At 38.4% G+C, this 23,525-nt stretch overlaps 3 protein-coding genes across 3 annotated transcripts in view; all 3 read left to right on the top strand.

The window, feature by feature from the left end:
- The window catches only part of LOC134659712 (probable proline--tRNA ligase, mitochondrial), a 239,363-nt gene that overhangs the window by 107,078 nt on the left and 108,760 nt on the right, over positions 1–23,525 (top strand). The gene's annotated exons all lie outside the window — the stretch shown is intronic.
- LOC134659704 (RNA-binding protein Musashi homolog 2-like) overlaps positions 1–23,525 on the top strand; it is a 157,644-nt gene that overhangs the window by 76,891 nt on the left and 57,228 nt on the right. The gene's annotated exons all lie outside the window — the stretch shown is intronic.
- LOC134659705 (GILT-like protein 1) overlaps positions 9,347–23,525 on the top strand; it is a 171,948-nt gene continuing 157,769 nt past the window's right edge. Inside the window, exon 1 of the mRNA XM_063515398.1 lies at positions 9,347–9,357. The gene's annotated coding sequence lies outside the window, so the exon portion shown is untranslated. The remainder of the gene's footprint in view (positions 9,358–23,525) is intronic.

The following is a 23,525-nucleotide window of genomic DNA, read 5'->3' as shown; positions in this document are numbered from 1 at the left end:
AGAAACATCTTTTACTATTAAATTTAGCAAACGCTTGAACGACAGAAGAACTAAGAGTCGATTGCACCAACTTTTTGTCATCGTTAAAGAGTTCGTTAAATTTTATTGTATGGAAAGTTTCATAGTAAACCGCCGCGGCGTGCCGGGTGACGTTGATCAGTCTGTCAAGTGCGGATGGTGCAACTGGCACTAAGTAGAACGGTTTTGTGCGACCGACCCTTAAGCCGTATCCAGACGAGCTGGGCAATTCGACCGATTTGATCAGGAAAATAATTGGCGCCAATCTCATCTAGCGTCCACACGTACACAAATTTAATCACCAATTTGCATTCCATAGATACTAACTACGAAAATTGGCATTTTTGTGTCCGCACCTGCTGATTTGATCGGGGAATCAAATTGGCGTTTGCGTCCACACGGCCTGATTCGATCGGACAATTTCATCAGATTGGCGAAAGATTGTCTCGTCTGGACTCCACTTCAGTCTCTGTCTGTCGTGAATTTACATTCGGATGGTGGATCCGATACATTGATAAAATGAGTGAATGATTTAACGTTCTTAGACAGCGACTGAAATCGGCAACGACATCAACGCAATTATCAAGCGAATTGACAGTGACATAAACAGCAATATAGTCGCCATCTGAACTGAATGTAACAACGGGTTGCGCTCCGGGAGTGCCGGCAGAAGTGAAAACTCAATGACTAGTGCAAAATGTCTGTATAATTGAGGTTAACGCCATCTAGCGTTATTTCGTCGCATTACTTGAAACCCCGAAGCACATCACTGTTAGTACTCGAGTTATATTAATACCAGTTAGAGCGAAACACACTAGATGGCATTTAAATCAATAAAGAAAAACTCAATGACATTGTTCGATCAGGTCACGTGTCCGTCTTACGGTCACGTGACCGTCTTCTGTCGCGAGTTTAACATTTTTTCCCCACCTCAAAAAGTGCACAGCGCCGCTAAAGAAGTTTTCACTTCAAAAAATAGACTTAAATTATGTTAGTACGGTTAGTACCTAAACTAAGATGTTGGGAGGTCCAGTGCCTAACTAATGCACTATCCCATCTCCCTGCCACTACGCTTATGTTATGCCGTCACTAATCATCTATTGTTTTGTTACAGGTAATTTTCACACGTTACTCCTGGACAACCCCGTGCTGAACAACGTTGCCTTTTGGTAACATCAATGGAACAGGCTAAGAATTTTATGATATGCCGGATTTTATGAACGACCGCCGACATATATGTACATGGTCAATACCCCGTTTTCAACACCTAGTATTTACAATGTAAATGACCACGTTAGCTTCAAATCGGTCTAAAATGTTTTAGGAACAGTCGCCAACAGATGTATCGGAGCGGTCAAGGCGCTCACAAATATCTAAACAAGCCTCTATTGTCAAGGCGTTAGAGTGCATGTTCAGATATTGTGAACACCTTGGCCGCTCCGATATATCTGATGGCGACTGTACCTACATATATCAAAACCAAAATGTAATAAATTGAGAGCAATTTGTACCATAAATATAACTGGAACTAAACTGAAGTACTCAATGCATTTAATATGAGTGCAATTCGAGCCTGCTCAGTGTCAGGCGGCCTCGCGTATATATATATAGCGCGGGTTCAATTCCTCGCGTGTTATCATTGCTTGCAAGAGCATTGCTTCGAGGGGAAACCAGTGAAAATATGGATAGCAAGCTGCTGCATTTATGGTTAGAATGTAGGCTTTAGTTTTGTATTTATCATAGGGTAATTCTTGTTGTGTTTTATATATATTTCAGGTATCTCGGAAACAGTTCTGACGATTTCGATGAAATTTGCTATATGGGGGCGAAAATTCGATCTAGCTAGGTCTTACCTATGTCTGGGAAAACTAGCATTTTTGAGTTTATACGTTTTCCGAGCAAAGCTCGGTCTGCCAGATATTATTAGTAAACTAAAGATGGCCGACTGTTGATAAATCAATACATTTTAATACACATTTTAGGGGATAAAGCTGTTGCATTGTTGGTGGAAGGCGACTGGATGCGCCGCCTTGGCATCCCGGTCAGATATAACCCTTAGCTTAGCCTCGCCATTGTTATATAAGCAATTGAAATAGCACTGCCTGACTGACAGGTTGGCACGCCATCTGTCGGTCGAGTGACGGTAACCCGACGCACTCAGGTTTTTAATTAATGCTGCAAATAGACCGTTAAACTCGCATTATAATTAAACGCTTTTAGGTTTAGGTCACACTGGTGCCCAACCCAATTATATTTTTCGGCACCCATCCCAAACTTCGCCTTATCATTTTTTATTATGAAAATTATACTAAAACTTATACTAAATTCTAAATGTTGAATACGCCCATGAATTAAACGGTACAATTTATAGTTGAATTTAATACTCGTTAAGGCGAAGTTATGTACCAAATGTGAATTAAGGGTACGTATTTTGCCGTCCTGTTTTCAAATAATTGCAACATTGCGTGATTTTGCTACCTACCCATACTATTTTCTACCTTTGTGCGTAATTTCATTCATCGATTCTAAATCGCAAGACCTAACAGGAGACAAGAATTCCAATTTTCCCCTCTACGTAAGTCCTATTCTCGTCGAGGAATAAATTTCCGTAACAATCCCGTACGAGGGGGCGCTTATTGCGAGTCCGATTTATGGGGTCACGAGTTCGAATCCTGGCTGAGTTTATCGCCTAAAGTGGTTAGGTGTCACATACAAGTAGCATGTGTTTATGTACGTAAAAATATATCGGGAGGATTACACATACCTACGTCAATAGGGTATTTTTAGTTTCAGTAATAGAGTAGGTATTTAGACTTTGTCCGTAATGTCAGTGACCCTGCCTATGAAGCCTTTAGTGATTTTGTTATGTCTAACGAAACTTTGTGAATATGTTGGCCATACTATACGCCATACTGCGTTTTAGGGGTTGACTCCATAGTAAAAGTTGTTCAGTAATACCTACATATCCGTCCCTCAAACCACCGTGTATATTATTTTCATATAATTTTATGTTACACTTTAAAACAAACGATTTGTTTTTTGATAGACCTAAAATTAAGAGATATATTAAATTGACTCCGTGATTTCTTAGTAACACCAGAGACATTCTTGGTAACACCATAGACGTGAAAAGTGTCGGTCTATAAGTTGATTCGCCCCTAATTAAGTTTATAACGTATAGCGACCCGCCCCGGCTTCGCACGGGTTACCAAATCATACATAAACCTTCCTCTTGAATCATTCTATCTATTAAAAAAACCGCATCAAAATCCGTTGCGTAGTCTTAAAGATTTAAGCATACATAGGGACAGACAGACAGCGGGAAGCGACTTTGTTTTATACTATGTAGTCATTGTGTCTTAACTTAAATTTAACCCCTTGAGGCCCACGGCCGCTCCCGAAATGAAAACATGAATTCTAAATTTAAAGATTCAAGGTCGTCTTTTGTTTGGCGAATTTAGTCCCCTGGGATCCCAGGGGTAAAAAAAATCAAATGCGAAAAAAGTATCGCCGACGACAAAAAATCCGCTTTTTAAGTCGATTGACCTAATTACGTTTCGGCCACGTATTTATTAAAAAAATGGAACCCGACTTCCCTCGATGCTATACCGAGAAAATTAATTTGAGGTTCTGAAATTTTATGACGAATAACCTTTTTGCTACCAGTAATGCATATGAATTTTGTCAAATACTTAAAGGGAGAAACTTAAGACTTAATAGCCCAGGCTAAATTATTGAACTACCTACCTAACTAAAAGCTATCGAAGTTTAGATCATTGTGAAGAAATTTTCCATAACACATAACTATTTCTTCGTTTTCATATTAGTTGACTGACAATTCGTAAATGATACGACCTCCCTTTCAGCTTGGGCAAAAATGCTTTCGTATGGCCGGATGTTCTCCTCTACAGGTCGCAATTCTCAACCAATTCTCGTGAAATTTTGTGAACAAGTTCGATGATTAAATATAACTTTTTTATACTATAAATGCTGCCAGCTTTCTGGGCACGCTGCCAATATGCGGCGATTTAGGGCAATTTTTTTATTTATAGTTTATAGTTCTTAGTTTTTAATTTTAGTTATTATACTTTTTATTGTTAGGTTTGTTATTATTTGTTACGTACTTGTTTTAATCTTAAATAAATAAATTCATTAGTTTTTTTCATCGATTCAGTTTTTGGAAAATTTTCAGTTGGAGTTATATGTACATATGTTGAGTTTCACGCTATGCTCGCGAGGTCTACAGCGCACAAAGCCACTAGTTATTTAAATATGGATACAATAATATAATTTACAGTACATATGGGGCTAATTTTCCGCACTAGTGCGTAAAATAGCACATTTCGTGCGTATGTCGAAACTTTAAAGTGCCATATGTACTGTAAAACGTTGTTCGATACACGTGCGAATAGGTAATTCGCAACTCGTGTCGATTTAAAACACTCCCTTCGGTCGTGTTTTAATTTATCGCCACTCGCTTCGAATTTCCTCTTTTTCGCACTTGTATCGAAAATAACTATTACATATGTTTTGTGTTTTACTTTCGTGTTTTTTTTCTTTCGAGACAACTTTAACCTATTAAGGTTTTGATTGGAGTCTGACCTTGCAAATATACAGTGTGGAATGATAAGTCGGGCCCTGGAGGGAAATTACCTTAAATCCTTGAGCTGGCTCATTTTACTTAATGGAGACATTCCTTTATTTTTAAAAAGAAACAAAACTGCATTCAAAGTATTTTTCTTTTTTTCTTCAATTTGGCTTGTCTAAAAAAATCTTGAGCACTAAATATTATATTTTATGGATTTTTTGTACGACAGACGAGTGTAAGACCTAATGTTTCTTGGAGAAATGTTATCATTAACACTGTATCGACTAGTAGAATAAAATTGCGAGTTTTTATTTTTTGGAATTTTTAGTCGGTTCGAGTCCCGGGCGAGGCAAGCGAGTTTTAGAAACTCTTTGAATGCAGTTTTGTTTCTTTTTAAAAATAAAGGAATGTCTCCTTTAAGTAAAATGAGCCAGCTTAAGGATTTAAGGTAGTTTCCCTCCAGGGCCCGACTTATCTTTCCACACTGTATACTCTATTTTCCGTGTGATTTATTTCATGGCATTCGCCTATGAAAACGTGTAAAATTCAATTATTATTAGTATTAGGCACATACATATTAGCAGTTGAAAATAGAGTAGAACTGGTACTACATACGTACCTATATACCTTTTACGTCAAGTCGACATGCTTCCAAATTAAAGTTTTAACTGTTTTCACAGCCGTTAGCGAATAATAAACTCGCGTGAGTCAGGAGACATTCTTTCCTTAATTTCCTTCTTCAGATAACATGGGTTCTCGATCCGTACTCGAATGAGATTCCTTTTCGTACTCACGAGAATATCTAGTTAGGTCCATAAGGGTTTTAAACTTGTTTACTGTCATTTACTGTCAATGTTATGATATGAAAGTAACGGAAGCGAAAGAGGTATATCAGGATCATAGCAAGTGGAAATCCGTGGTCTCTGCCTACCCCTCCGGGAAATAGGCGTGATTATATGTACTTATGTATGTATTTATGTAGGTACTGTTATTAGCTGCCGTTTGTGTAATTAAATATGTAATATCTGGGTGACCGAGCTTCGCTCGGAAAACATATAAAAACTAGAAAATGCGCGTTTTCCCAGAGATAAGACCTAGCTAGATCGATTTCTCGCCCCCGAAAACCCCCCTATAGTAAATTTCATCGAAATCGTTAGAGCCGTTTCCGAGATCCTCGAAATATATATATATAAATAAACAAGAATTGCTCGTTTAAAGGTATTAGATAGATAGATAGATAGATACAGAGATTGTGAAATTATGTAATAGGTATTAATTACCTAATCTAGAAACAATCTTCAGTAGGTAGTTTCTAACACTAGTTTTAGCAAATTCACTGTCAAGAACCCGCTAGGTGGGTTCATTTTGTTAAATGGGGCGCTTGAGTGAGTTACAATCGAGACTATATATTTCGTAGTAGCGCATTACCTGCAAACTAAAATGTCCTCGTATCCCGTCTAATACTTTTCTATGCATAATATGAGTCTTTAGTCTATGGACGTTTATGGTGACTTGAAACTTAATGAAATTCTTAACGATAAGACACAAGAAAATGAAATTCCACGGTGAAGAAAATAATTTGTTAAATGGCTCTTGTTTATTTTTTAAATGATATTATCCTACAGTTTCACCAATCCAACATATAGAGAAAATTTTAGGTGCTGGATTATCGAGAGTAGCGTCATTTTATTTCTACTACTAGCGACCCGCCCTGGCTTCGCACGGGTTAACAAATTATACATAAACCTTCCTCTTGAATCAGTCTATCTATTAAAAAAAACCGCATCAAAATCCGTTGCGTAGTTTTAAGAGCCAACAGGAGTGGTCATTTCTCCATACAAACGTACTCGACTGTTTCCTCCGTGGGTTTTGAAGGTAGAGCAATGATTTTTTCAACACAGATTAATATTGTCAATATCTGTGTCGGACCGTTTTGATTTTTTTGATATTTTTGTTTTTTAAGGCGCTAGAGCCCTTCAAAAATGGCCAAAATGGCCTAATTGACTATGCCGTAATGAGAGGCGTGCTATTCAAAACTGATATCAATTAGTCAAAAAAGCAAAACGGTTCGACACAGATAATGTCATTATCATTTAGATTTCCAAATTTGGTTACGATTGGTTAAGTTTTGGAGGAGGAAACAGTCGAGTACGAAACCTCGATTTTTGAGATTTTTACGCAGGATTTTTCGCCTTGTCCTTATCGCACTAGTTTTAGGAGCCGCTTCCGTTAGCGAGACGGGTATATTTACCTAAAATATTTAAATCTTAGCTCCTGTTGGCTCTTAAAGATCTAAGCATACAGACAGGCAGACAGCGGGAAGCGACGTTGTTTTATACTATGTAGTGACTATTTTATGTCGCACTGTACTTCAGGCTCAAATAAATACCTTTTGAAAATCAGCATTTTACTCCCCGTCTTAATAAAATTTAACTTCATATCTCTCGCATCTCTGAGGGCCCACTGCGAACCACTTTGTTCTTTATTTGCCTCTCTATCGCTCCTATAATCAGCGACAGAGAGACAGATAACGAAACGTTCGTTATTTGCCGTAGGCCCTCTGATCCCGCATAACTTAAGTGAAGTATTTGAGTTATCGCCGAAACCGCCACCTCGCCATTATTAAGGCCCCTCCACACGAGAGCTCTTCAAAAACCTGACGCATCTCACACCCTATTAGTTACTGGCTGAAACAAAAGGGCATCTGCTGTGTAAGAAAAAGGACTCTAAGCAAGGAATGACGTTTTGTTAATATTAATGATATCTCAATAAACAAGTGCGAGTAGGACTCGCGCACGAAGGGTTCCGTTCGTCCGTCATTAGTGTCATTACGCAAAAAAACGGCATAAAAATCACGTTTGTTGTATGGAGCCCCACTAAATTATTTATTTTATTTTGTTTTTAGTATTTTTTGTTACAGCGGCAATAGAAATACATCATCTGTGAAAATTTCAACAGCCTATGAGTTACGCGGTATGATCACGGTTCATGAGTTACGGCCTGGTGTCAGACAGACAGAAAACGGACAGACGGACAGCGGAGTCTTAGTAATAGAGGGTCCCGTTTTACCCTTTGGGTACGGAACCCTAAAAAGAAACAACTTTAAAAAACAGTTTTCGAGAAATAAGGGAATATATTGATTTAAACTAACACGATTTTCACTCATACTTTTAAGTCCCGTGTTAGTTTTAAAAATAAGGGAATACATTCAACATTTTAATGTCGGTTAAAAAAAGACTTACGTCTTTACAGTACTGTGACGTCATCAAACGTGACGTATCTCCCAATAGGCCCTCGAGAATTTCATATTTTTACCGAACAAAGACACTTTAGAAGCTCTTTAAAAACGCTTATGCGACTAGATCTCGTCGAGGGTTAGATAAGACCTTAGATTCTTCGGCAGACGCATTTTAAACGAGCCAGGTCTGCGTTTTATGATCAACTCTTATGTTTGATTTATATCTGTGAATCTGAGTGGCTAACTTAAGTTATTTAAAAGGCGGCGTAAAGCCTGGAAGTTAGAAAGGAACAATAAATATAGCCGTCCAAACAAGTTTGTGAGTAGCAAATGGCGCGAAATTCAAATTTTCTATGGGACGATTACCCTTCGCGCTACGATTACATTTTTTAATAAATGAAAATTAGACAGGTTTTCGTTATTTTTAGGGTTCCGTGGTGTAAAAGCGGGACCCTATTACTAAGACTCCTCTGTCCGTCTGTCCGTCCGTCTGTCTGTCTGTCACCAGGATGTATCTCATGAACCGTGATAGCGAAACAGTTGAAATTTTCACAGATGATGTATTTCTGTTGCCGCTATAACAACAACTAAAAAATACGGAACCCTTGGTGGGCGAGTCCGACTCGTACTTGTCCGGTTTTTGTCTATCAAGCAAACCTTAATCTCTTAAGATTTTGGTTGGAGTCTGCCCTTGCAATTCTAGTTCTTTATCATGGCATTCGGCCTTTTATTAAAACGTGTCAAAAATTCAAAGTAAAAATAGATTTTGACATGCATCTTAAATAAAGTGCAGTTTATTTAAGATGCATGTCAAAATCTATCAACTAGGTACCATACAGACTTTCGTTGTTTTCAATCATGAATCTGGCCGCTGTCCATCGGTATGCAGTTTCCCTGCAGGATAATGTCCTTACATTCATTAGTCATGCGCGCGTGCGGCAGTCACCTTGACGGGCCTTAATGGGCAATTAGGCTGCATATGTCAGTTACGGCTACTAACATAAGTGTAAGGCCTGAGTGGACGCTCGAGTTGGGCGTGCAGCGGGGCGGGGCGTGCGGCGTGCATGTTAAACAAATGCAAGCGTATAGGAGCGGCCTTAGTGCACGCTGCTCACATCACGCGTGAGCCCACAGCCACGCTGCACGCCCCGCCGAACGCGCCGCTTCGAGCGTCCACTCAGGCCTTACACTAAGTGTTGCAAATAGATGCCAAGTTTAAACGCTGTAACGTTAGCATTTCAGGGGGCCTAGCCAAAATAACAATGGAATTTATCAGTACTCTAATTGACAATAGATGTCGCAAAGAACGAACATTTTCATGCTCAAAAATTTGTAGCTAATATTAACCGTAAGTATATTTTCAACTCCTTCTGCTTATAATATTAGTTTTAAATTGTTTTAGTAGTACATTTTTCGTCAGTAGTGATACTTGTGACATCTGGTGTCAAGTAGCGTTACTGATAGTTCCACTACTTGACGTTAGATGTCAACTACGAAATAACTCGTGTTTTGGTAAGAAAACTGATGTATGGAGTTACCAATCTTTCTTTACTTATATTTCTCTATGGTATAGTCAGACAGCTAACTATACATTGATTCAGCACGCGACGAAAAATAGATACCTAAACCTACATGTAAAATTACAAAGTAAGGAAGAATTTAAAACACCCTGTATATTATGAACCTACAACGCGCGCAGCGTGTGACTAGCTTTACTTTAGTGCGTAAACACACCTATTACAAACACTTCTCGCTAAGCCCACGCCCAGCAGTGGGCAAATACAGATTAATTGTTAGCAGCCTCTAGACACCCCATTATGAACACTAGCCGTTAAGTTTATGGTCTAGCGCCATAGAGTATGGTGCACAGATTGTCCTGTCTACTCTGTAAACGTTATAGTTTGTGAATAGGGAGTATTACTGCAATGTTCTGCCGCCAGAGTACAGCACTAGCACCCATCGTAAACCATAGAGTAACTTATACTGTTTTTTGACTAGCTTTCACAGACAGTAAAATATGACATTGATATGATACATCAAGGCGGTTTGTTTACAAAGGGCCTACCGGGAAACGCGAAAATAAAAATGAAGTTTCTCATTCTCGCTCGAATATGCAAGAGTGATAGAGAGGTTAGATAACAAAATTTCGACTCTCTCGTTTGCGGTAGAGCCTTAGATTGTGATGACGGATTGTGGAAGTGGCGCCCCCTACGCAGAGTTTCGCGTAATATTCCCTATAGAGTAAATACATGTCTAGCTCGGTGTTTTTTTTGTAAGTATTATTCGTATTAAACGTTTACGAATGCTCTCTTTTCCTTGAATTATAAATGCTAGCAACAAAAACTTGTATCAGAGATAGATATAATTATGTTACTTGAATAAAATATATATATGTTACTTTGAACTTAAACGGAAAAATGTGGCGACCATTTGCCGTTTAGTTGATAAAGCAAAAAATAAGCAAAATAAAACTATGACAAAGACCAAAAGTTCAACAACAATATTAATATACGGATTTACACAGAAATTAATTGGTGTATTAGAAAACACAATTCCCCTAATGGCCCGCCACTGGACGGCCGAGGTCTTAAGTTTTCAATTGGCTACTTTCCTACTAGTCAAATCAGTTTCTTTTTAGGGTTCCGTACCCAAAGGGTAAAAACGGGACCCTATTACTAAGACTCCGCTGTCCGTCCGTCCGTCCGTCCGTCCGTCCGTCCGTCCGTCCGTCCGTCCGTCCGTCTGTCACCAGGCTGTATCTTACGAACCGTGATAGCTAGACAGTTGAAATTTTCACAGATGATGTATTTCTGTTGCCGCTATAACAACAAATACTAAAAGCAGAATAAAATAAAGATTTAAGTGGGGCTCCCATACAACAAACGTGATTTTTGACCAAAGTTAAGCAACGTCGGGCGGGGTCAGTACTTGGATGGGTGACCGTTTTTTTGCTTGTTTTTTTTTTGCTTGTTTTGCTCTATTTTTTGTTGATGGTGCGGAACCCTCCGTGCGCGAGTCCGACTCGCACTTGTTTAGAACTGTCAAAACGATTTGCTAATATGGCGAATTTATATGAACACGTGTGTAGTGACGTCACGTTCAACTCGCCTACTTTTTATATTTCAATCAGATTTATTAAATAGAAATTGTATTTAAAAATAACTGCTATCTATGTTTTTCTAATAATTATCTAGTGCTTTATTTCCTGCACGTGTGAAATAATTATTTTAAGTAGAGAAAGTACCCAATTCAAATGAAATGAACATTCTGTGACGTGACTATCTATAATAGTCGTAGCAGTCGACGAGTTACGTCGTAGAGCCTGCGTGTACGCTACGCGCTACGGCTACTTAACACATACTTGTACATATGCTGCGTATGTGTGCGTGCTGTAATGTTGTGTGTTCTTTCATCATTAATTAAGATCACGGAGGAAGAGGGCAGAATTTTTTGTATTATATGTTTTTATGTATTATATTACATTCAGCGACATGCTGAGACGGGGCCATGTCGTGACAAATTTTTTTTCACTATGTTATTTTTGTGTAATTATGTGTTGTCTGTGTGTTTACGAATAAAAACTATACTATTCTATTTCTATTCTATATGTTGTTTGTCTTCTGTGTTTTGCGTGATATTGTGTTTATGTACAGGTATTTAGTTTTATTTACTTTTCATTACCTACTAATTTTACACTGCCGGTACGGTACCTGCAACATGTTTATCGCGCTTTCCCACTTAAAGCCTCATTTTGGCGAGTCCTTTCAGAATTTTCTTAAGCTGGTTCTATTGTATTTAGTGTATCTGCTCGCACATAAGCGGAACTACATGAGTGCAAGCATGACGCACTAAGGTTTATGAATATGTTTCTTACAAATAAGTCTTTTACAAAATGACATTAAAAATGATAACTAAAATAAAACGTAATTACCTTCAAAATATTCCTATGGCTTTGATACAAAAACGCTTTTTTTTTATACCACATCGGTGGCAAACAAGCATACGGGCCGCCTGATGGTAAGCAGTCACCGTAGCCTATGGACGCCTGCAACTCCAGAGGTGTTACATGCGCGTTGCCGACCTTTTTAAAAACCTGTACACTCCTTTTTTGAAGAACCCCATACTGTAGACCCTCGGGAAAACCTCGGAAGGGAGCTCATTCCACAGCCGGAGCGTCCGCGGGAGGAAATTCCTCTTAAACCGCACAGTACGCGACCATTTAGGTTCTAGGGTGTGTGGATGAACACCCTGCCGATGGCGAGCGGTGCGGTGATAGAAAGCTGCCGTTGGCATCATGTCAAACAATTCACACATTTACTGCCAGCGACCCGCTCGGCGGGTTCACTTTTTGTAGGCGCTTTTCTCTACATACGGTTTTTCCCGTGTTATCGGCTACGCTTGTAGCGCGAAGCTCGCGCTGGCACTGAATGTGTTAAGATTACCAACATATGCCAAGTGCGAGTCGGACTCGCCCATGAAGGGTTCCGTATTTAGGCGATTTATGACGTATTAAAAAAAAACTACTTACTAGATCTCGTTCAAACCAATTTTCGGTGGAAGTTTACATGGTAATGTACATCATATATTTTTTTTTTATTTATCATTCTCTTATTTTAGAAGTTACAGGGGGGGGACACACATTTTACCACTTTGTAAGTGTCTCTCGCGCAAACTATTCAGTTTAGAAAAAAATGATATTAGAAACCTCAATATCATTTTTGAAGACCTATCCATAGATACCCCACACGTATGGGTTTGATGAAAAAAAAAATTTTGAGTTTCAGTTCGAAGTATGGGGAACCCCAAAAATTTATTGTTTTTTTCTATTTTTGTGTGAAAATCTTAATGCGGTTCACAGAATACATCTACTTACCAAGTTTCAACAGTATAGTTCTTATAGTTTCTGAGAAAAGTGGCTGTGACATACGGACGGACAGACAGACGGACAGACAGACAGACAGACAGACATGACGAATCTATAAGGGTTCCGTTTTTTGCCATTTGGCTACGGAACCCTAAAAATGCCAACGTATTTTTTGAGCCAACGCTTAGATATCCAAAGTCATGCTGAACCATTTGTAACCACATGCTACCCTTTATATTACTCCCCTCCCCAGCCCGGTTCGAACCCGCGACCCCACTTCCACTGGGTCACGACACTCGATACAGCGAGCGAAGCCGTAGGACGGACGTAGGCGTAATCCCGAAGCCTTGCCAGGCAATATCATATGATGCGTGAAATACTTTATAGGTTGGTATATGTACTATACTAGCGACCCGCCCCAGTATTGCATGGACAGGCGTGGCTCACTCCGCGATTTCGTCGCTTTGCTACAGGTAGCTAAAAGTACATCCGTTCCACACCAATTTTGGTGGCTAGCCATAAGCCGCGCGTGGCGCTGTCGCCACCTAGCGGCCATATCTGTGCTGATCGTAACAGACGCATTTTGTTAGAGAGTGAGTCTTCTGTACCTAATACTATTATTTATTCTGTGGCACGGTTACACAAAACCTTAACAAAGTATACCTAAAGCTTCCTCTAGACTAGAGTCTATTGATAGGTGAAAACCGCATAAAAATCCGTTGAGTAGTTTTTGAGTTTATCGCGAACATACATACACACAAAGAGACAGACGCGGCGGGGACTATGTTTTACTTTTAATAACTGATGATGATATCATAATATCAGTAACAATGTTTAGACAAAGTAACTCTGCTTGTCTGTCTGTCTCTCTGCTACCTCTTCACGCTTAAACCGCTGTTTTCTAATTTACTTTCCAAAGAGTAAATATAGTATATAATAATATATAAACAAAACAACGGGTTGCACTCCGGGAGTGCCGGCAGAAGTGAAAACTCAATGACATTGTAACAGTTTTTCGATCAGGTCACGTGTCCGTCTTACGAATTTTCAATCTGTCGAATCTGTAGGTCACGTGACCTGTCGCGAGTTTAACATTTTTTTCCCCACCTCAAAAAAAAAGTGCACAGCGCCGCTAAAGAAGTTTTCACTTGAAAAATCTATACGAAGTTTTAAGTCCCTCATAATAAGAAGTTTCAAGTTCTTAGATTATAAATATTATAATAAAACTTTGTACCACATACAAACTTTCGCTCCCTTTTGGTCTCCCTTCTGGTTGAATTTCTCAAAATCGCTTCTTATTTCATGTACACAATATGTGACGTAATCTACGAAAAGGGGGATTATTGTCGATGGCGCTTACGCCATTATTAACGATGCTCCGATATAAATACAGTGTCGCGCGACGCTGTGTGGCGTAAGCGCCATCGACAATAAGGTCCCTTTTCATAGATAATGCCCCATATAAATGTAATCTAACTAATCTAGCTTTTGTAAGTTCGGCTCTGCGTTGATGAGTCAGTTAGATCCAAAGATACAAACAATTGTCAAACATATACATATATGTGGCTTTCTATCAGAGAATGGTCCTTATGCTCCATGAAACATATCTCAGTACTAAAGTTGACAACGTTTTTTAGGGTTCCGTACCTTAAAAGAAAAAAACGGAACCCTAATAGGACATATACCGATAGATGACAGAGGGCCTACCGCGAACCACGTTCGACGTGATGCCTCCCTGTCACACTTACGTACGAATTTACAAGCGTCAGCCGGACTTAATTACTTAGTTTTTGATCCGACCCTTACAAAAGACAGGGTTTTTTAAAGACATTTCATTCACGTTCCACATAAAAAAACCGGCCAAGTGCGAGTCGGACTCGCGTTCCAAGGGTTCCGTACATTAAGTCAGACTCACGCTTGACTGCACATTTCTAATAGGTTTTCCTGTCATAGGTAGGCTAGGGATAGGCTATTTTGTGTATTTTTTCAAAATTTTAGACCACTGGGTCTAAAATTTTGAAAAAAGTTTCGGAGATAAGGGAGGGGGAATGGTCATTTTTTGCCTATTTTCTTGAATAACCGCTAAACTATTTATCCTAAAATTATTTTAAAAAAATATTTGAGATTCTTACAATGAGATCTTTCATTTGATATAATGTAACACGATATAGTTTGAAAAACTTTATTTTTTAATTTTCTCATTTACCCCCAAAAATGGCCTCCATATAAATAAATATAAATATAAATAAATATAAATATTATAGGACATTCTTACACAAATTGACTAAGCCCCACGGTAAGCTCAAGAAAGCTTGTGTTGTGGGTACTCAGACAACGATATATATAATATATAAATACTTAAATACATAGAAAACAACAATGACTCAGGAACAAATATCTGTGCTCATCACACAAATAAATGCCCTTACTGGGATTCGAACCCAGGACCGCGGCTTCACAGGCAGGGTCACTACCCACTAGGCCAGACCGGTCGTCAATAGTTATTTGTACAACAAGAGATCAAAGTTTGATATTTCTTCGAGTGCTTATTTTGAGTCCCGTGCAAGCGAAAGATTCTATAATAGATTCACGAGCGTAGCGAGTGAATCTAATTTAGAATCTTGAGCGTAGTAAGGGACTCAAAAGCGCACGAGATGTAAATAACTTTGATCTCGTGTAGTTCACAAAACTTTTCACCTCAGCAGTGAGAACATATTAGAGAACCCGAAAAATGTATTCCTTCTTCATCACTTACTTCTATTCACTCATGTTTTCTTAAGATATGCCAACAATTAAATTTTCACCTCAGCATCTCTAACAAGGGTACTTTGCTGCTTAAAAACAGTGAGCAAAATCGCATTTTGCTCATTTTGTCTCACTCAGTGAGCAAAATGCGATTTTGCTCACTGTTTTTAAAATCAAAATCAAAATCATAATTTATTTATTTGTAAACATAGGTTAAATAAAGATCTTATACAATAGCTTACGTTCCACTATGTTTTGCCATTTGGCATACAAATATAAAATCAGAAGAGATGGACCATGCACTAATTATAATATGATGTCAACCGAAAATAATATATTAAATGTCAAGCAAAATAAGAGTGTACATACTTAAAAAAAAACAATAAACTAAATTAAAATGTGTCCAGTAAATATTCCATTATCGAGTAGTATGCTTTTTGTACCAAAAATCCATACAGGCATTTTTTAAATTCAATTAAATTATCTATTGTTATTATATGTCTTGGCAACTTATTGTATATTTTAGGTGCCATCCCAAAAATACTTTTAGAGTCAGACCAAGAAAAGTCTGCAGCGGATTTGATAGCCCACGCAGTGAAAGTGTTATTTACACGTCATAATTTCATAGAAGTTTGACGTTTATAATAACACTGGCACTGCGAGGGCTGTCAAATCCGCTGCAGACTTTTCTTGGTCTGACTCTAGCAAGCAAGGCAGAGTTCACGTCTTGGATGTAAATTTTGTCGCATCTGCGAGCACTTTTAAACGTTGAAAATTGATGCATGTTATTCTTAACATAAACCGCAGTTTCAAAAATGTATAGACATGGCAGTGTTAGTATTAGTATATTAAGTAGCAAAGTACCCTTGTTCGAGCTGCTGAGGTGAAAAATTAATTTACTTATTTACGTTATACGTCCATCTTTGGGTCACAAACTTACATATGTGTGCCAAATTTCAACTTAATTGGTCAAGTAGTTTCGGAGAAAATAGGCTGTGACAGACGGACGGACAGACAGACACACGAGTGATCCTATTAGGTTCCGTTTTTTCCTTTTGAGGTACGGAACCCTAAAAATACATTATTAAAAATTGGGTAAAGTACGGAACCCTTGGAACGCAAGTCCGACTCGCACTTAACCGGTTTTTCATCGCAAACTTCGTGGAGTTCGTACACTTACGTCAGGATTCGGGATGTAGGTTGTTCAAACTTTGGACAACTTTTAACGAACCCGTTAACTTGAAACGGCTGTCAATAACTGATATGTTAGTTACAGTTATAACTGTTATAAGAAGCTTGGAGGGATCTATTTGTTGGACGAACTAGAAACATAACATAGGTAACATAAAAAAATAGAAATCTGACGTTCCATAGCCAGGCGTGGCTCACTCCGCGATTTCGTCGCTTCGCTACAGGTAGCTAAAAGTACCTACATTCGTTCCACACCAATTTTGATGGCTAGCCATAAGCCGCGCGTGGCGCTGTCGCCACCTAGCGGCCATATCTGTGCTGATCGTAACAGACGCGTTTTGTTAGAGAGTGAGTCTTCTGTACCTCGTACTATTATTTATTCTGTGCCATAGCGTAAGTATGGAATAACCAATTTTTCTAGGACCCTAAATGGCGTAACAATCCCATGTGGCGACTGTACTAAAAGCTTCGTCTATACGAGTACCATGAATCTAGTATTTTAACTGGATCAGGCATGAGGGGTGGGGAGAAATGACCGAACGGGATTGTCATGTATCTTTCAGTAGGAGTGGCAGCGAAAGCGCTATTATTGTTTGTCCTGGTCACAGTCTCACATTTTTTTATGCCCCACTATAAATTAGTATGGATTATGGTGGGCAACAAATAAATTCGACCAATCATATAGTGTCGCATTGCCTATGTTTTAGAGTGTTGCCCCCACGGACGCACGCGTATACCACATCTATTGGGATCCTACCATAGTACCTAGGCTTTTTTTTTTATATTGTATCACTTGTGTGAGTCAATCGGTCCTCGCTAGAAATACGGGCGGCCGGTTGCTCTTTGTCAGATAGAGGATATATGTGATGTGTCTAGTTGTAGGTGCATATTGCTGATTTGTTGGGGCAGGTCCCCGCAGCGAGTACGGGTGGCCTTGCCTTAAGCTTCCAGGTCTTCGCCGGGATTGACGGTTTCATGGTGTAAGTCAAGTAAGCGATTTTATTAATTCTTATTAAAGGTTTTTAGGGTGTCGATTATATATTTTGTGTACTTGATAAAGGAATCGAGTGTCTAGTTAGAGTCAGACCAAGAAAAGTCTGCAGCGGATTTGATAGCCCACGCAGTGCAAGTGTTATTTTCACGTCATAATTTAATAGAAGTTTGACGTTTAAAATAACACTGGCACTGCGAGGGCTGTCAAACCCGCTGCAGACTTTTCTTGGTCTGACTCTACAAACGGTGACATTGTCTCTACACGTAACCTTGTTTACGCCCAACCTCATTATATCACGGTATCGGCCAAACTGTTGCTTAGATACCGTAATTGGTTATTTCTGACATGCAACGGTTGATTTGATACGTTTCGACGATTGTTCAGTTAGCATAATAAATCCTTAAATTATTGTGATACAATAATACATTACATTGAACTTACTATAGCCTCCTCCGCCTTCTATGTATTTGTCTCCGTGACACACATATCTACAGCAATCACGCTTAGGTACACTAAGGCCCACTAGCCCGGGGTCAAGCTGTTAAACCGTTAACCCAGTGTCAAATTGTACTGGTAACCATGGTAACTCCAGGTTTACCCGTTTGACCTCGGGTTAGTGGAATGGTGCAAGTGGCTCTAAGATAAGTACTTGAAGTGTGCAAAACAAAAGCCAACAACACACAAAAAGCGTTCCCACTTTTGAACTTCATTTTATTATCAGAAGACTATGATTTCACTGTTAAAGGAGCATTAAAGGAACGACTGATAACAATGGTATAAGAAATATAGCACTAGGTATGGTATAGGTAGGTTCGGATTTGGTCCCATAGTAGAAGTTGCTCAGTATGACCCATAACTTAGGTAATAGGTATTTCACCTCCCAAACTTTTAGCTAAGGGTTAAAAAACACCTGCTATAGGTAGTTTAGAAGACTTAATTACAAAGTTATTGAGTCAAAAGCGTATAAATATAGTATGGAAGCGAGAATATACCGACATCTACGCATCTAGTAAAATGAGGTAGATATGGTACCAGGCGCACGATCGTGAGCCATTAAATATAGGTTACGGAACCTATATTGAGTTAGTCGTATGGGTGACGCTAACGTGTCAAGTTGTCACAATTGTTGGATCAAATTTTAGTTTTGTCAACTATGAACGTCACACGTCTACATAAATAAAAGCTCATTGCATTTAAGCCAAAGACGCAAAAAAAGTCTTGCATAATTTGAAGCACAAGAGTTAAACCCGCTCGCCACCATCTTGGTAAAACTCTTACCCGTTGCGGCATTTCTCGAGTTTTGTTGTTGCACAAGTTTGTTACTTTGACGTTGGAAGGTCGCATTTAATATTAACGGCGGAGTTGCGGATATTTTTCACAATCAGATAGATAGTTTGTGAAGTTATTTGGATTAGTTTTTGCACGCAACTGGGGCCGACTGCGGCATTTTATACTGTATAAGTAGAATCCAATCGTTAATGTTACGGCTAAAAATAATTTAAATTTGGTGAAGACTGGTGAATAATGAACCCGACCAAATTACGTAGGTTGTTTTTGGTATGTTGTCAGGAATGTAAATAAAGCATTTTTTATTGCGTCGTATAGTGTATGTCCTGTCCTTCACGGGCGCGTATAGCGCATCTATTGAAAATCTTATATCCATGGGCCATTTTATTTAAAGTTGTCCCCCACACTTTTTTTTTCAAAATTGGGATTTTTTATGTTATTTCTACTCAGAATCATGAGCTCTTTTGATCCTAATAGGAGAAAAAAGTGTCCCAAGATTTCCATACATTTTTCGAACTTTCCATTCCGAAACCGCCATACAAAGTCTATGAAAGAATGGTAACGGAATGGGAAAAAACCTTGGGACACTTTTTTCTCCTATTGGGATAGAAAGAGCTCGGAATTCTGATTAGAAATAACATATAAATTAACAAATTAAAAAAAAAGTGTAGGGGATACACTTTAAATAAAATTACACTCCTTACCATGATATGATCTGTGGTCGCATAACCCGCGCGCGCGCATCGCTGCCGCAGCCTCGGCGCGCGCGTCGGATTACGGTGTCCGGTGGCTCTTTGTATCGTTCTGCAAACCGGTTTGTTTGTGGTAGGAGTAACTAGAGCACGATTCGGATTTAACAACTTGTTGTTTTGATATCTTAAAGATCGCTGACACTGGTTCATGTGAAATGAAGTGAGTCGTGCGTGAGGTGAAGACGATAGGCAAGGCAAAGTCGTATCAAAACCATACCAAATAGTAGAATTGTAAGCTCCTGGTTTAAATTGTGATTGGGTACTTTCCTACTAGTCAAATCTGCAGCTTCTTTTTTAGAACTGTCAAAACGATTTGCCAATATGGAATTTATACAATTTAAACGTGTGTATAGTGACATCACGGTCAACTCGCCTACTTTTTATATTTCTATCTGATTTATTTAATATAAATTGTGTTTAAAAATAACTTCTATCTGTGTTTTTCTAAGAATTATCTGGTGCTTTATTTCGTGCACGGTGCGAAATAATTTATTTTAAGTAGAGAGGAAAGTACCCAATTGTACTAATTTTAAGTAATTTTCATAACTACATAGAAAATAGTATTTTTTTAAATAGGTTATTTTCTAATGCCAGATACATACATTATTAGTTACATTACTTTAGCCGTTTTGCCTAAGATTTCGTGTTGCATGCCTATTTTTCCTTCATATGGCAAATAAGAAAGCAAGCGAAACGCAAGCGATCTCCAGGGTCGTATCAAATCGTAATATGTTGTAAAATCCGAATCGGGCTCCAGGTAAAAACTAGTAGCTCGCAAAATAGAATTGGTACCGTTTTAAAATGCAGTCTGCCGTCGTGCCGTCGGCATTTAGATGGATATAGGCTGAATCAATACAAGGAACGGGACTGAAGATCTAACACTATACTTGTCTCATGCATGAAGAAACATGACATTCCTTTTTCAATATGATCATAGATATAAGATTGACGTTTTACCAAAGAGAATATTATAATCACTAATTCAAAGTGTTAGTACTATAAAGGCGGAATTCCACTAGCGTGCGGCACTGTGCGGCACACGCATATTACCGCACGCACACCATATATGTATTTTTGTCGAGTATTTTATTATAAATAAATAATAATTATATTATCTTGTTTCAGGTACTTATGCAGCAAACTTTCTTGTGCACATGCTAACGACATTGGCACCAAATACGAATCATACTTGAAAGCATTATGGTTACTTTAACTACATAAAGTAAAGTAAGTAAAACCATTCATAAATTGCACGCGTCTTTACAAAGGACAACAATATTACTCAAAAAATTAAAAATATGATCACATCATTTCTGGACAACCCCTTTATTAAATGACGGGCTTTTTTACGAGCCTTGGACATCATATTAGTTCAGATTGCAATGCAAGATTACTCATAACATAACATGAGAGTTTCATTCAAACTTCACACATCCATTATACAAACACCTGCCAAATAAATGGTTAAACTCGTTAATTTTACCAAAATTCAAATATATAACTTATTTCCTACGAATAAAGTAGAAATTCTAACGCCTCAGTGTAATGAGAAGCATGCAGTGCCAAGTTTACGCTTGTAAATGAGTTTGTTGGAAAATAAACCTAATTATAAGGGGAGAGGATATAATGTAGAATGGAAGTTTTTAGGCAGCGACATCTATGTTTGTGTGACTTGGAACTACGTCGTTTTTGCAGCATTAGAAAAATACTACATGATCTTGTACTGTATCTTTATTGAAAAACACTTTTTAAAAATAAGTCATAGCAAATATGGGTCAATTATAAATTTTACGAAAGTACCGTACATTTTCGTCAGTTGAAAAAATATCTGGGAGACCGAGCTTTGCTCGGAAAACATATAAAAACTCAAAATGCGCGTTTTCCCAGTGATAAGACCTAGTTAGATATATTTTTCGCTCATATATAGCAAATTTCATCGAAATCGTTAGAGTCGTTTCCGAGATCCCCGAAATATTATATAAGTAATTTGAAAAATGTAGGCACGAATCGTCCCATAGAAAATTAGAATTTCGCGCCTTTTTTACTGACAAGATTTGCTTGACCAGCTATATCTAGCAAATTTTATCAAAATATGACGGAAAAAAAGATAAAAAAAAATCGGTCAATTTACGGTTAGTTATGGTAACCCAGTTAGCCCCGGAGTTGGCGCCCCGGAGTCTGCCGCTATCGATTGTGGAGGCTGTTTGCTATCGCTACCTCTAGGGTTGTCACAAAAATGCAAGAACACTCCCGGAATCAGATTCCAATAGATTCTTGCGGGATTTTGTCAATAAAGTAATATTAATTAATCGCGTATCTAAGTTTTAAGATTTACCTCCGACGTTTCGAGGACGGCGTTGTCCCCGTGGTCTCGGAGAAGACTGGCTTAAGTTGACATCAGCATCTTCTAACCGCGCGAGTTTTTCGAACTACCCCCACTTGGTCTTGTTTATCCGCTTGAACGTTTTGCGCACTAGCCAGTCTTCTCTGAGACCACGGGGACAACCAAAGAGTATTAAATCACTACGTTTTAAGAGTCGGCACTCTCGAACAAGCCTTAAACCGAATTAAGAACGTACATTGTGCCAACACACCAAATACATGTCAATACTGCCAACACAAAAAAAACAACGCTAGGGCTCGACACTTCCGGTACCTACTGTTTATCGATATCGATAAATGTGCGATACGTGCTGTTGTACTGTACTACTGTAAAAGTAAATATTGAAAATCAGGTGGATTAATAAAATAAATGCAAAATATAAAAATAATTTTATTTTACATAATAAAGATAAGATACAAATAGTTTTATATTTACGTAGGCATATTACAATACGCTTATGAACGTAACTAAAGCTACAATCTACTTTTAGAGCACTCCTGCAAACACTGAGTCTTGCCTGTGAAGGCTGTGAACTCCAACTTCCCACAAAGGGAAAAAGCTGTCAGGCTCATTCACTTGTAGATATTCAGAGGTTGGAGTTTCATTCAGCCTTTGTATAGGTAAATATTCCAAATCCTCATTACCTGTTACCTTTACCCATAGTCGATATCTGAAATAAAGGGATTATCGATAAGTTGTTCGCACACTATTCGTGTCTTAGGTTACCTAGTTTTTTACAAGAAGAATCTATTCACAGAATGTTTTCGTTTTAATCAAGGATTGTAAACGATAAAAACTACTCCAAACTAATTAAATTAGTATCTGGTAACGACTCAAAATGAAAATATCGCACAAAAACGTCAGTTTACCGACCTGTTTGAATCAAGGGGAAATCTTGCTAAAAATATATCAGAAGTAAGTTTCCTTACACGCCTGACCCCACAAACTTCACATTTTCTTAAAGATTTGCCCCCCATTTAACTAAAAGCTAAAGTTATTTGGTCTAAACACAAAAATAAACACGTAACATAACCGCTTTCACGACAATTTAGAATGACGGTAGACGTTTTACCGATCATACCAACCTAAAGAAAAGTAGGTATAATACGTCTATGTTTGAAAGCAAGTATGGTATGTGTTACCAAAATGCAACAGCAGTCATTTTAATTCGATAAGATTATTTACTATGCCTCAACGTTGGTAACAAGTACGTTCCTAAGTTATCATAGTATGGGGTGTCGATGGGCTGGGGACAACGCCGTCCTCGAAACGTCGGAGGTAAATCTTAAAACTTAGATACGCGATTAAGTCCCGTTGTACAATTTAATAATGTGTAAAAATCGTGAAAGTTTAAATCTGTGTTAGGTAAGTATTTATCTAAACATTGTGCAACAAATTGTGTAAGTAATGAAAAAGGTGCGGGTACAGCTTGCTGAATTTAAACCCGCCCTTGGTCAGCTAATTG

This window comes from Cydia amplana, chromosome 25 (genome assembly GCF_948474715.1).
Source record: "Cydia amplana chromosome 25, ilCydAmpl1.1, whole genome shotgun sequence".
Classification (NCBI taxonomy): Eukaryota; Metazoa; Arthropoda; class Insecta; order Lepidoptera; family Tortricidae; genus Cydia; species Cydia amplana.
This window is presented reverse-complemented; position numbering and strand designations above follow the sequence as displayed.